At 37.1% G+C, this 14983-nt stretch overlaps 1 protein-coding gene across 2 annotated transcripts in view; it reads left to right on the forward strand.

Annotated features, from left to right (window-relative positions):
- TAFA4 (TAFA chemokine like family member 4) overlaps window positions 1–14983 on the forward strand; it is a 200844-nt gene that overhangs the window by 135859 nt on the left and 50002 nt on the right. The window lies entirely within an intron of this gene.

Here is a 14983-nt window from a genome sequence, read left to right on the forward strand (position 1 = left end):
GCTCAGGTCATGGTCCCAGGGTCCTGGGATCGAGCCCCACGTCCTGGACCCTGCTCAGCAGGGGCCTGCTCCTCCTTCTCCTTCTGCTACTCCCCCTGCTTGTGCTCTCACTCGCTCTGACAAATAAATAAATAAAGTCTTAAAAAAATAAAATAAAATTCTTCAGAGTATAGGGATAGAGGGAACATTCCTCAAGTTCATAAAATCCATCTATGAAAAACCCACAGCGAATATCATCCTCAATGGGGAAAAGCTGAGAGCCTTTCCCTTAAGATCAGGAACACATCAAGGATGCCCACTCCACTATTGTTCAACATAGTACTAGAAATCCTAGCAACAGCAATCGACAACAAAAAGAAATAAAAGGTATTCAAATTGGCAAAGAAGAAGTCAAACTCTCTCTCTTCACAGATGACATGATACTTTATGTGGAAAACCCAAAAGACCCCACCCCCAAATTACTAGAACTCATCCAGCAATTCAGTAATGTGGCAGGATACAAAATCAATGCAAAGAAATCAGTTGCTTTCTTACACACTAACAATGCAACTGTAGAAAGAGAAATTAGAGAAATGATTCCATTTACAATAGCACCCCAAACCACAAGATACCTCGGAATAAACCTAACCAAAGAGGTAAAGGATCTATACTCTAGGAACTACAGAAAACTCATGAAAGAAATTGAAGAAGACACAAAAAGATGGAAAAATATTCCATGCTTATGGATCGGAAGAATAAACATTGTTAAAATGTCTATGCTATCCAGAGCAATCTATACCTTCAGTGCCATCCCTATCAAAATTCCAATGACATTTTTCAAAGTGCTGGAACAAACAATCCTAAAATTTGTATGGAGTCAGAAAAGACCCCGAATCACCAAGGAAATGTTGAAAAAGAAAAACAAAGCTGGGGGCATCACGTTGCCCAATTTCAAGCTATATTACAAAGCTTTCTTAATGCTAACTTGGTACAAAAGGTGGGAGAGATCCTTTAAATTTTTTGCTGCTTCTGGCTTATACTCTCCCCCACTTTGCCCCAAGTTTGCAGATCCATTTTATTTTATCCATTTACTTTATTACTATGGCATTGTAAGTTTGTTCCCTGGTTGATACTTCTGGACTCATGTCTAATTTAAGGTCATTTGTGCTATTAATTCAGGGGATTCCCATCTCCATATGAATGGGACACTGAACTTCGACCTTAGAATTGACTGTATAATGCAAGTCACCTGACTATACTTTAGCATGCTCTTTTCCCTCAACACATGAAGGGTTCTTATTTTGTTAAATTATGAGTATTCTCATTTTATTCAGTCTGATAATCTCTGTCTTTGAATTAGTGTGGTTAGGTCATTTACATTTAATGTAATGATATGTTTGGACTTGAGTCTGTCATTTAATTATTTGGATTTTTTTGTTTTGGTATGCCACCACTGCTTTTTGCTCCTTTGTTCCCTTTTCTTGCCTTGTTTTGCCTAAATTTTAATCTTTTTTTTTTTTTAAAGAATTTATTTATTTGAGAGAGAGAGAATGAGAGAGAGCACACGAGAGGGGTTAGGGTCAGAGGGAGAAGCAGACTCCCTGCCGAGCAGGGAGCCTGATGCGGGACTCGATCCTGGGACTCCAGGATCATGACCTGAGCCGAAGGCAGTCGCTTAACCAACTGAGCCACCCAGGCGCCCTTGCCTAAATTTTAATACTTTATGTTATCTACTGGCTTTTTGGTTATATCTCTTTGTATTATTTTTTAGTGGTTGCTCTAGGGCTTAAAATACATCTAATCTTTCACAGTCTACTTTAAAGTTAATATTGTACACACCAAGCAAAATATAGAAGCCTTTTAAGCATATAAATCTCTTTATTCACCTTCCTTTATATTATAATTGTCAAATGTATTACATATATGTACATTAAAAACCCCACCAGATAATGTGATAATTTTTGCTTTCAACATATACAATTTTTTTAAATGAAAGGAGAGAAAAATAGACTATATATATATCTAGTTATTCACCACTTATGTTCCTCTTCCTTTACTGATAAAATTCCAGATTTCTCTCTGATAGAATTTCCCTTCAGTGTGAAGAATATCCCTTAACATTTCTTTTAGGCCTACAATAAATTGTACTCTCATTTTAGAGGTGTGACGTCCTCATGGCTTCATTATCATGTATGGGTATGTGTTAAGTGTGTGCTTTTCTTTTGTTTTCTGATGAGAAACACAGTTAATTCATTTGATGGCTATGTTTTTTTTCAGTGCCTGTTATGTGCCAGGCACTGTTATTCATCAGACAATTGATGATAGAGGAGTAGACAAAAGAAAATATTTGCCCTCTTGAGGCTAACATCATATGTGGGGGGGAAATAGACAATAAATAAACAATAAAGCAGAGGATGGCAGATGTCCTGAGTTCTACAGGGAGAATTAAAGCCAAGATCATAGGTGGACTTTTAAATTGGGTGGTCAAGGATGCCTTCTCTGAGAAGAGAATGTGGGAGTAAAGACTTGAATCAGATGAAGGAGCCAGCCCTGATGAATTCTGGGGGAAGAATCTTCCAGGTGAGGGAACAGCAAGTGCAGATGTCCTGAGTCAGTAGATAACTGGTATGTTTGACGAGGAGCAAGGAGGCCAATGTGGCTAGGTGGCAAGGCAGAAGGGTGGTAAGGGATGTGGGAATTCAGCCATATAGGTGAGGTTGGGATCACAGAGAGGCTATAGTGAAAAAGAGCAGGAAAGAAGAGCCATCTGTGTTATACCATAGCATGAAACTTGTATAGAAAAAGTTGTATTTTTCAATTTTTATGCTTCTGGGGCTCTAACGGGAAAAAAACCCTCAAATACTTAAGACTTGTCTCTAATAGAAATATGCAAATGTAGGACTAGCATTGGAGTCTTCCAATTTTATCAGCAAGCTGGAGATAGACCATTGAGTTGAACATCTTGACTTTTAAATATTGACAACTAAGAAATTAAATTCTTTGAGGATCCCTAAGCCAAACACAACACCTGTGCACTGGAATCATTTTACAGGTTGCCAGATTTTGAGCATGTACCTAGAAGCTTTATCAACAACAAGCTGCTTGTTCCATCCCTCTTTAAGGAAAACAATAGTCTGTGCACAGATTGCTTTAAATCTGATTTGTACTCCTATGCCCTGTTTCATTTAATTTAATGTTGTAGTCAAGGATTGTGTACCATAGTGAATTGCTTGGTGAAAAATATTTTATTTGCAGGTATTTCTGCTTGTAGTGTAGATTAGATGTGACCTGTTGGGGTGAATCATGGGGTTCTGGTTTGTAAGTAGCTCAAGGACGAGTACCGTGATGCCACTGGGCATCTACCTTCCACCCTTCTTTCTTCTTTACATGGCAGACTTTGGACATTCATCTGACTTTATTGCCTGAGAGGTTTATTGTACTTATCACAGCTTTCTCCACAGCCTGGTGAGATAATTATGATTGTTATCTTCTCCTTATCTTCCCTCTCTCTCCTTTTTATGAGATGAAAACCTCTGGTATAAATACGTGACAGCTAGGGCATGAGCTTTTTCTTCTTCTCAGCCTAATGGATGAACAGCTGGGAGTTAATGAGCTTTTAATAGTGAGTGTAGGGGGTTAGTTTGTTGCAATTTCAGTCTCAGCTGAATACTCTGAGGTCTCGTTGTTTTTCTATTTCCTCTTAACATTAGCTTTATTGATACCTGCAAACACCTGTTTAAAATTCACTCAGCATGGAGGGAACATATTTCTCTTTGGATCACCTTGGCCTCAACTGACTCTCCTTTAATTATGAGGCTCTTGTGGAACTTCATGTGATGTTTTTGTCTTCATTTTTAAGGACCTCAAAAATGTTAGAGATTAAATTTTTATCTAGCACAGAATTTTTTTAAAAAGCCTTTTGCATGAGTATTTCTATGTTTTCCTTGACCCTTTTAATTTTCCTACTCTGAACTTAAAAGCAAAACAATACAAAATCCTTCATCCAGTATTACATTTTACAGCTATGTTCTTAGCATTTAGTTCTCATTTATCTTTTCACCTAAAAATTAAATTTTCTTTAGACCTATCTAATGTAAATCCTGGGTCATAAAATGATTATCAAAATCACAATTAGCATTAATATATAACTTTTATGTAGTTTATGCAACATTCTATAAAGATTACAGATCACTTTCATGCATCTGCATTTTCTCATTTACTATTCACAGTTACCTTCTGAGAGGAGCTGGACATGTATTACAATTTTACATAGTAGAAAACCAAGGTACAGTATGTTATTAGTCAAGGTTAAATGGTGATAAAAGCTAATACATGTACATGGTAAAATTTGAAACAGTACAAAGGATATACAAAAGTTTCTCTACTTAGAGGTAACCAGAGGTAACCATTTTCTTGGGTTTCTTCCAGTACCTTTCCATGTGTATTCAAACTTGTGTGCACTTTTTTTTTTTTCTTTTTAAACACAGGAGGAGAATGCTCTCCATACTGTCTTCAAACTTGATTTTATTTCATTGTGGAAATTGAACATGTATGATAGCAGTCCCCGCATATCTCCCTCCTATGTTGTGTGGACTTAGCATAGTTTGTTGAACCAGTCCCCTATTGATGGACATTTAGTTTGTTTATACTTTTTGGTACTGAAGAGCCGGATACATGATCCTTTGTATATATTACAAATATTTCTGTACCTAGACAAATACACAAATTCCTAGAATTAGAATTGCTGAGTTATTGGGTCTGTGCATTTAAAATTTTGATGTGTATTTCAAAGAGTGCCCTGATACATCATTACAGTATTTACACAGCATAACAATTTACATGAAAGATTGTGCCAGATCTCACAACTGCTCTGATACCTTAAACTATAAAACTTTTTAAATTGCTAGGTGGGTTTAATTTGTGCTTCCTTAGTTATTAGTGAGGTTGAACATCTTTTCATATGATTATAAGCATTTTCTACTTTATTTCCAGTTCTTGTCTATTTGTGATTTTTTGGATATTCAATAATCTTTTCTTATTGATTGTAAGCACTTTCTATATATTGAAGAACATAGCTCGATCTGTCCTGTTGCAAATATTTTTCTAATTTATGTTTTGACCTGTTTTTCATAAAAAAAATTTTTATTGCAAGAGCAAACAAGATCATTATAAGAATGAATGTGGGAAAATCTGAAAAGCAAACCAAAGGAAATGAAAGTCTCCATAATCTTGTTATTTAGGGACAGCCACTTCTGTTATATTTGGTATATGTTTTCCCATCTTTTTTCTGTGTGTGAGTGAGAGAAAAAGAGGGAGAGAGAGAATTGTTCTTCAAAGTTTATCTTGTAAATTCTGGAGCTACCTGGGGTACCAGAAAACTAGGTGGGGAGCTCTGAAATAGATCCATTCAATTTTTGTTTCACCATCCCCTTTCCATTTTCTTTTAGAAGAGAAATCCTCAGTGCTTGCAAGAATCCTTTTTTTGTTTATCTAAGATCACTTCTGGGAGGTGGTAGATGGACCTCTCCTGTTTGGACTTTGGGCACAGCACTGAAGCTCCTAAGCTGGACAGAACTTTTTTGTTTATGTCTTTTTGAATCTGTCACTGTTTGCCTCTGTTTTGGTTTGTTATTAGGGATGTAATCACTGGATTTTAGGACCAATTACTGTGTTACTCAGTCTGCATTAAAAAAAAAAATCAAGTTTTTTAAAGACATAATTTACATATACAAAATAATCCCTTTTGTAATCTTCATGCCCTGTTAGTGGGAATTCATGTTGGTGCTGCCATTATGGAGGGTGGCGATTCTTCAAAAATCAAAAATAGAGATACTATACAGCCCATAATGTTACTTTCAGGTATCTACTCAAAGAAAACCAGAATGTGGGCGCCTGAGTGGCTCAGTTGGTTAAGCAACGGCCTTTGGCTCAGGTCATGATCCTGGAGTACCAGGATCGAGTCCTGCATCGGGCTCCCTGTTGATCAGGGAGTCTGCTGTCTCCCTCTGACCCTCCCCCATCTCATGCTCTCTCTCAAATAAATAAATAAATAAATAATCTTAAAAAAAAAAAAAAAAAAAGAAAACCAGAATGCTGATTCAAAAAGATACATGCATTTCTATCTTTATTGCAGCATTGTTAATAATAGCCAAGATATGGAAGCAACCTAAGTGTCCATCGACAGATAAATGGATAAAGGAGATGTGATATATATACACAATGGAATATTACTCAGCTATAAAGGAGCATGAAATCTTGTCATTAAAGACAACAGGGATGGACCTAGAGGGTATTATGCTAAGTGAAATAAGTCACACAGATAAAGACAATTGCCATGTGATTTCACTTGTATGTGGACTCTAAGAAACAAAACATACAAACAAAAAAACCAGAAACAGACTCATAAATACAGTGAAGAAACTGGTGACTGCCAGTGAGAAGGGGATATGGGGATGGAGAAATAGGTATAGGGGATTAAGAGGTTAGAATTTCCAGTTGTAAAAGAAAAACTCATGGGGATGAAGTGTACAGCATAGTTCCCTATGATAGGGAATAATATTGTCAATAGTCAATAATATTGTAATTAACTTTGGTCACAGATTGTAACTATGGTTACTATGGTGATCATTTTGTAATGTGTATAATGATCAAATCACTGTTATACACCTGAAACCAATATAATATTGTATGTCAACTATAGTTCAATAAGAACAATGACCACTTTTAAGTATATAAGTTTTATTAGTTTTGACAAATATATACAGTAAGTGTAATGATAACAATCAAGATAAAGAAAATTTCCATCACTCCTAAGAGTTGTCTTGGGTATATTTGCATTCCACCCCTCCCTCAGTACGCAGCTTCTGGCAACCATGGATCTGATTTCTTTCCTTATAATTTCTCTGTTTTCTGGACTGACATATAAACACAATGATAGAGTATGTTGGCTTCTTTCAGTTAGCATAATGCATGGGAGAATCCTCCATATTGTTGCGTGTGTCAGTAATTTGTTCATTTTTACTGTGGAGTAAGTAGTATTCAGTTGTATGGATATACCATAATTTGCTTCTCTGTTCACCAAGTGATAGACGCTGGGATGTTTCCAGTTTTTCACCATTAAGAAAAAAGCTGCTATAACCATTCACATACAAGTCTTTATGGGGAAATAAGTTTTCATTTCCCTTGGGAATTGGATTACTGGCTTGTATGGAAGTTGTATGGTTAATTTTGTAATAAACTGCATATTTGCTTTCCTAAGTGGGTATACTATTTTGCATTCCCATGTATGAGAATTCCAGTTTGTCTGCATTCTCAGCATTTGGTTTTGTCACTTTTATGATTGTAATTATTTTAATAGGTAACTAGTGGCATCTTATTAAAGTTTTAAATTGCATTCCTCTAGTACATGTTGATTTTGAATGTTTTTGGAGACAGAGCTATCTATCCATTAATTTGTTTTCTTATTGAGTTGTAAGAGTTCTTTATATTCTGGATATAAGTCCTCTATCAGGTAAGTTTTACAAATTATTTTTCCTAGACTGTCTTAAAAATTTTTTTTTAAACAGTGTCTTTTGGGCAGAAGTTCTTAATTCTGATGAAGTCCAGTTTACCTAATTTTGTTTCTTGTTTGTCGTTTTAGTGTCCTAAACATTATCTAATTATCGATTGCTAAATCCAAGGTGTCAAGATTCGTCTTAACTCATTTATTTTATTGAGATATAATTGACATATAATATGATAGTAGTTTCAAGTGTACAACAGAATGGTTCAGTATTTGTATACACTGCAATGATCACCATAAGTTTAGTTTTCCCCAACACCATGTAAAGCTACATAACGTGCAATAATACAACATTGCTGATCATAGTCACCATGCTGTACATTACATCCTGATGACTCATCCATTTTATGACTGGAAGTTAGTACCTCTTGACTCCCCTCTTCCCTTTTTATCGACCACCAACCCCCTTCCCCTCTGGACAACCATCACTCTCTTCTCTTCATCCATCATCCATGAGTTTTGTTTTGTGTCTTTGTTTAGCTTTTTAGATTCCACATATAAATGAAATCATATGGTATTTGCCTTTTTCTGTCTGACTTATTTCACTAATCATAATACCCTTAAAATTCCATCTGTGTTGTTACAAATGGCAAGATTTTGTGCTTTTTTTCTGGCTGAGTAATAATCTATTGTATATAAATAGTACAGTTTCTTTATTCATTTATTCATTCATCTTTTGATGGACATTTTGGTTGCTTCCTTATCTTGGCTATTGTAAACAATGCTGCAGTGAACATGGGTGCATATATCTGTTCAAATAGGCATTTTTTATTTCTTTGGATAAATACTCAGAAGTGGAATTGCTAGATCATATGGCAGTTCTATTTTTAAATTTTTGAGGAAACTCCATACTGTTTTGCATAATGACTGTACCAGTTTGCATTTCCACCAACAGTACACAAGGGTTCCCTTGCCTTCACATTTTACCAACACTTGTTATTTCTTGTCTTCTTGAAAAGAAGAGGTATAAGGTGGTATCTCATACCATTCCAAGAGGTATAAAGTGGTATCTCATTATGGTCTGGATTTGCTTTTCCCTTATGATTAATGATGTTGAGTGTCTTTTCATGTGCCTGTTGACCAGCTGTATGTCTTCTTTGGAAAAATGTCTATTTAGATCCTCTGCCTGTTTTTTTTTTTTTTTTAAGATTTTGTTTATTTACTTTCTTTGAGTAATATGGACATTTAACAATATTAATTTTTCCAGTCCATGAGTACAGTATATTTTTCTATTTATTTGTGTTAACTTCAGTTTCTTTCATCAAGGTGAAATAGCTTTTAGAGTACAGGTCTTTTGTCTCCTCAGTTAAATTTATTTCCAAGTATTTTATTATTTTTGTTGTAACTGTAGATGGGATTGTTTCTTAATATCCCTGTCTGTTACTTCATTATTAGTGTATAGAGACATCACAGATTTCCATATGTGAATTTTGTATCCTGCAACTTGACTGAATTCATGCACTAGTTCTAATAGTGGTTGTTTTTTTGTTTTTTTTTTTTGGTGGAGTCCTTATGGTTTTCTACATGCAGTACCATGCCATCTGCAAATAGTGACCGTTTTACTTCTTCCTTACCAATTTGGATGCCTTCTTCCCCCCCTTATTTACGTGGCTAGCACTTCCAGTGCTATGTTGACTGTAAGTGGTTAGAGTGGGCAACCTGGTTTTGTTTCTGATCTTAGAGGAAAAGCTTTCAGCTCTTCAGCCTTGAATGTGATGTTAGCTATGGGTTTGTCATATATGTCCTTTATTATGTTGAGGTATGTTCCCTGTTAACCAACTTTGATTTTGTTATCAGGGTAACATTGGCCTTATAAAATGAGCTTGGAATTACTCTTCCCTCTTCAATTTTTGGGAATAACTTGAGATGGATAGGTATTAAGTCTTCTTCAAATATTTTGTAGACTTTCCCTGTGAAGTCATCTGACTCTGGACTTTCCTTTGTTGGGAGTTTTTTTTTTTAATTACTAATTTAATTTCATTGTTAGTAATCAATCTGTTAAGGTTTTCTATTTCTTTCTGATTCAGTCTTGTACGATTGTGTGTTTCAAGGAATCTATTTCTTCTAGGCCATCTAATTTGTTGTAATTGTTCCCGGATATACTAATTATTCATAATATTTTCTTATGACCCTTTGTAATGCTGTTGCACTGATTATAATGTCTCCTTTTTCATTTCTGATTTTATTTGGGTTCCCTTTCTCTTTCTCTTGATGAAGTGAGCTAAAGGTTTGTCAATTTTGTTTACCTTTTCAGTACCAGCTCTTAGTGTTATTGACCCTTTCTTGGCTTTTTTAGTCTCTATTTTATTTATGTCTGCTCTGATCTTTTTATTTTTTTTTAAAGATTTTATTTATTTATTTGAGAGAGAGAGAGAATGAGAGAGAGAAAGCATGAGAGGGGGGAGGGTCAGAGGGAGAAGCAGACTCCCCCCCCCGAGCAGGGAGCCTGATGCGGGACTCGATCCCGGGACTCCAGGATCATGACCTGAGCCGAAGGCAGTCGCTTAACCAACTGAGCCACCCAGGCGCCCAAATAATTTCTCATTGGGGCATTCTTTTTTTTCTTAAACAATCTGTCTTTTCTATGCCCTGAACTACTTTTTTTTTTTTTTTTAAGATTTTTATTTATTTATTTGAGAGAGAGAGAATGAGAGCGAGCACATGAGAGGGGGGAGGGTCAGAGGGAGAAGCAGACTCCCTGCCGAGCAGGGAGCCCGATGCGGGACTTGATCCCGGGACTCCAGGATCATGACCTGAGCCGAAGGCAGTCGCTTAACCAACTGAGCCACCCAGGCGCCCTGCTCTGATCTTTTTATATCCTTTTTTCTAACTTGGAGCATTTTTGTCTTTCTTTTTCTCTTTTTTAAAATGTAAAGTTAGATTGTTTATCTGAGGTTTTTGTTTCTTGAGGTAGACCTGTATTGCTATGAACTTTTCTCTTAGAACTTCTTTTGCTCTTTCTCAAAGGTTTTGGAACTTTGTGTTTGAATTCTTACTTGTCTCAAGGTATTTTTTATTTCCTCTTTGAAGTCTTCACTGACTCACTGGTTGTTTAATAGCATGTTGTTCAGTCTCCATGTTTTTGTGGTTTTTTTGCACTTTTCTTCCCGCGATTGATTTCTAGTTTAATCTCCTTATAGGCAGAAAAAATGCTTTGAAATATTTCAGTCTTCTTGAATTTATTGAGACTTGTTTTATGGCTGAACATGTGATCTATCCTGGAGAATGATCCATGTGCACTTAAAAATAATGTGTATTCTGCCCTTTTTGGATGGAATATCCTGTATGTATTTATTAAGTTCAGCTGGTCTGATGTGTTGTTTAAGGCCAGTGTTTCCATATTGATTTTCTGTCTGATTGATCTATTCATTGATGTAAATGGTATATTAAAGTCTCATACTATTATTGTATTATTGTCTGTTTCTCCCTTTATTTTTGTTAAAATATGTTTTATATATTTAGGTGCTCCTATATTAGGTGTATAAGTGTTGGCAAATGTTATATCCTCTTGTTAAATTGAGCCCCTATAATGCCTTTCTTTGTATTTTGTTACATTCTGTTTTATAGTCTGTTTTGTCTGATACAAGTATTTTCCCCCAGCTTTCTTTTCATTTCTATTTGCATGATACATCTTTTTCCATCCCTTCAATTTCAGTCTGTGAGCATCTTTAGGTTAGAAGTGAGTCTCTTGTAAGCAGCATATGGAAGAAGCTTTTCCCCCCCTTAATCCATTCAACCACCCTGTGTCTTTTGATTGAAGCATTTAGTCCATTTACATTTAAAGTAATAATTGATAGGTATGTACTTACTGCCATTTTGTTAATTGTTAATTCATTTCTTCCCTTGTGATTTGAATATTTTCTTTAGTGTTTTGTTTAGATTCTGTGCTCCTTTGTCTTGTGCTATAAGTTTTTTCTTTGTGATTCCTCTTAAGCTTACATAAAACATCTTAAGTATATAGCAATCTCTTTTAAATTGATAATACCTTAAATTTGAACACAGTCCATAGCTTTATATTTTTATATTTTGATGACATATTTTGCTACTTTTTACTTTATGTATTTGGTAGTAATTAGTTATTTTAAATGAATTTTACTACTTTTTTCCTGGGGATATGCCTTGCTCTTTGGTTTATAGTATACTCCTCTGTCTCCTCATTTTGCCTGTCTCTGTATGTTCCTCTCTCTGTATTAAGCTAAACAGGTACCTCCCTCAGCCTTGCATAAATCAACTTCTGTAGGAGCTGTTCCTTATGGCCCAGAAGCACAATCTCTCATCTCCATCAGAGCCAGGCACTCCATGGTGTTTTCCTGTGAGCTGTGTTGTGATTGGGCCTTGACTTCTGTGAGGGGAGGGTAGGATGCTGGGTACTAGGTTGCAGACAGATTGCTGTTTGGCCACTGAGTGGGGGAGTTGGGTTGGAGTGACTTGCCTGTCCTGGTTGTGGCTCAGTCTCTGCGGGGAGTAGGCAGCACTGGGGCACTCCTCTAGCTTGGTTATGGCTTCTCTGTCTGCTGCTTGGGGAGGTCATTACTTGGGGCACTGCCCTGCTGGTTGCTGCTTGTTTTCTGGTGGGGTTGGTGGGGGCTCCAGGCACTTGCTTGGCCTTGTTGAGGATGGACTGCTGCACAGGGAGGATGGGGTTCAAGGTACTCAGCATTCCTGCTTTGGAGTTGATCCCTCTGTGGGATGGGCTATCTTGGGCCCAGTTGTTCGTTAGCTGCAGTGCAGGGATAGCAGGGCCCAGGGCCCTCTTGTGGCTCAGTTTCAGAGCTGAATGCATGGGAATAAGAGCACTCCCTGGTCCACTTTTGTCCCCATTCATTGCTTGGTGAGAGTGGGACTGGGGCACTTGTCTGGCCTGGTTTGGCTTGCTTGCTGCTGAGTGGGGTGGGGTGCAGCGCAGCTCCGGGTGTGTGCCCTTCTCAGTTCTGTACTAGGTAGACAGAGTCAGGGAGTTTGCCTGACACACTGTGGCTCAGTATTTGAAAGGGTAGGGCAGTTCTGGGGTGCTTGCCCAACCCTTTTGCAGCTCTGATGCTGCACATGGTGAGCAGGGTGTGGGTCAGGAGAGCACACCCCATGGTACTAGCAGTTTAGAGGGAGAGCACCGAAAATGGCACCCATCAGCTCTGTCACCAGCAAATTAGGATGATTTTGCAAAAATCATGTCTACCCACACTTCCCTCCTAGATGAAGTCTCTGAAGGTTCTTGCCTAATAGCTGCTTTAAAATTAGTAGGTTATTGTCCATTGACTGTGGTCTAGGTACTTTCAATCTATTACTTTTGTCCGGATATCAGGGTGAGTGGGTTTGTGCATGAGCCCTTTAAGACTGAGATCTCCATTACTTGTAGTTCTGTGATCCTCCTGGTCCTATTCCCCATTGATTTTCAAAGCCAAACATTTTGGGGGCTTATCTTTCTGGTGCTGGCCTACAGGTGCCTGTTGTAAATAAGCTGTAAATATGTTGTGTCCATGACAGGAAGTGAATTCAGGGTCTTCCTAGCCAACATCTGGAGCCCTCCTTTTATTTTTCCTCTTAAATCCATCAATTTGCTTTATGTATTTTTAAGCTCTATTGTGTTTAGAGTAATGATTTCTGTATCTTTCTGTTAAACTGGCCTTTTTATTCTCATGAAATGTTCATATTTATCCATGGTAATGAACTTTGTTTTGAAATATATTCTGTCTACTCCTAATATAGCTATTTCAGTCTTCATGTGTATTTTGCATAGTATATCTTTCTTCCATTCATTTCCTTTCCACCTTTCTGTTTCAAAAAAATATAGCCTGTAGCTAGCATATATTTGGGTGAAGTTTTTATTTTGTCCATTCTGACAATCTCTGCCTTTTGACTGAATTCTATAGTCCATTACTATTTACTATAATTATTTATATGCTTGGATTTGAGGCTACCAGTTTATTTATTTATTTGCTTGCTGCTTCTCTTTTTCGAACTTCATCCTCCCATTCCTGTCATTTTGGATAATTTTTGGTGAATTCTATTTTAATTTTCTTGTTGTATTTTGCCTTCATTTTTGAACATAAATTTCTGGGTTGGCAGTTTTTCTTTCTTTCAATACTTTAAAAATGTTCCTTCATTATTTTCTAGGCCATTTTCTCTTGATTTATTGTGTGTGTCTCATAATTTGTTATTTAATGTAAGACAGTGTATATAGAGCAGGAAACTGAGATAAAGGTTATTTATGATCAGAAATAGGCCCATCTCTTTTCCATGAGGCTATGAGTTGAGTCAGTCTAGTGTATAGTTAAGCTGGGTTTGTTTTGATGTTGTTCTTGCTCTCATTACCCTCAGTGGCCCCAGCTTTCCCCATCCCTTCGACAGTGGATTCTTGTTACCTTGTGCATAGTGTTGGACCTGTATGGAGGTAGTCTTCCTCCCTGCTTTTGTCCTATCCCCAGTGGTAGACTGATAGTGCTCTTTACTCAGTCTTGTGATGGGGGCAGGGATGTTGATGGCTCTTCTCCTCCAGCATCAATCTTAGGCAGGCCCTGTATGCCTGAATTTCAAGGGCAGGGCTTTTTCTGGGTTCTTTCTTGTGCTCCTACCTCCATAGTGGCTGAACTTTCCCTTGTATCTATAGAGGGAAGGTTGGGAGTGGGCAAGTGGCAGCAGACCTCTGGTTTTTATCATTCTAAGATCCCAGGATTGAGTGGGTTTTCCTGTTTTTCCTCCAGTGGCCAGTGGCTTTTGTCTTGTGGCAGTGTGGTCAAGGTCACTCAGGTTTTCTACCTCCTTGACTGTAACACCATCCTTAATCTGGGGCTGCATATAACTTTTACATAGTATGTGAGAAGTTTCTAGGACAGTAAGTCCTATGTTTTTCTCCTGTGACAGCTGGTCACCAATCTCACACCTGCACTGCCTAGAGCCTCTCTCTGTTTTATCCTCTTTTCAGTATTGCTCTTGAGCACCCAGTGGAAGACCTTGTACAAGATTGAGAGCAATTTCTCTCTGGGCTTGGTGCTCCCAGCTCACATTTGTCCTTTAAGAAATGGTTAAAATTTCCATGGTTTTCCAAAAACAGGCCACCTTTTTCTCCCTTTTTCTGACAAAAGTCAAACAGTTCACATTTTCAAAAGACTTGCCATCCCTTGGAAATCAGTTCACCTGAGTTCTTTGAGACTCTGATGGGCTCAAAAAAAGTTTTGATTCTATAATTATGTGGCTTTTTGTTAGTTTGTTACTGTGGAAATAATTTTCTTTTGCAGTTTTCTATATCCTATGCACAAGTGGAACCTCTTCTTGTATTTAACTATTTTTATATGCCTTTGCCACATAATTTTCTTCTCACACAATCAGATATAGTTTTTCTCCCTTATGCCTCTGAGTTTTATGTTTTGATTAGAAAGGACTTCTTACTACAAAATGAAAAAAAATGGTTTCTGTTAGTGCATTTACATGTTACTCTATGTTCAA

Source organism: Mirounga angustirostris, unplaced genomic scaffold (assembly GCF_029215605.1).
Source record: "Mirounga angustirostris isolate CCGP_5_RB_7025 unplaced genomic scaffold, mMirAng1.0.hap1 SCAF_1, whole genome shotgun sequence".
NCBI lineage: Eukaryota > Metazoa > Chordata > Mammalia > Carnivora > Phocidae > Mirounga > Mirounga angustirostris.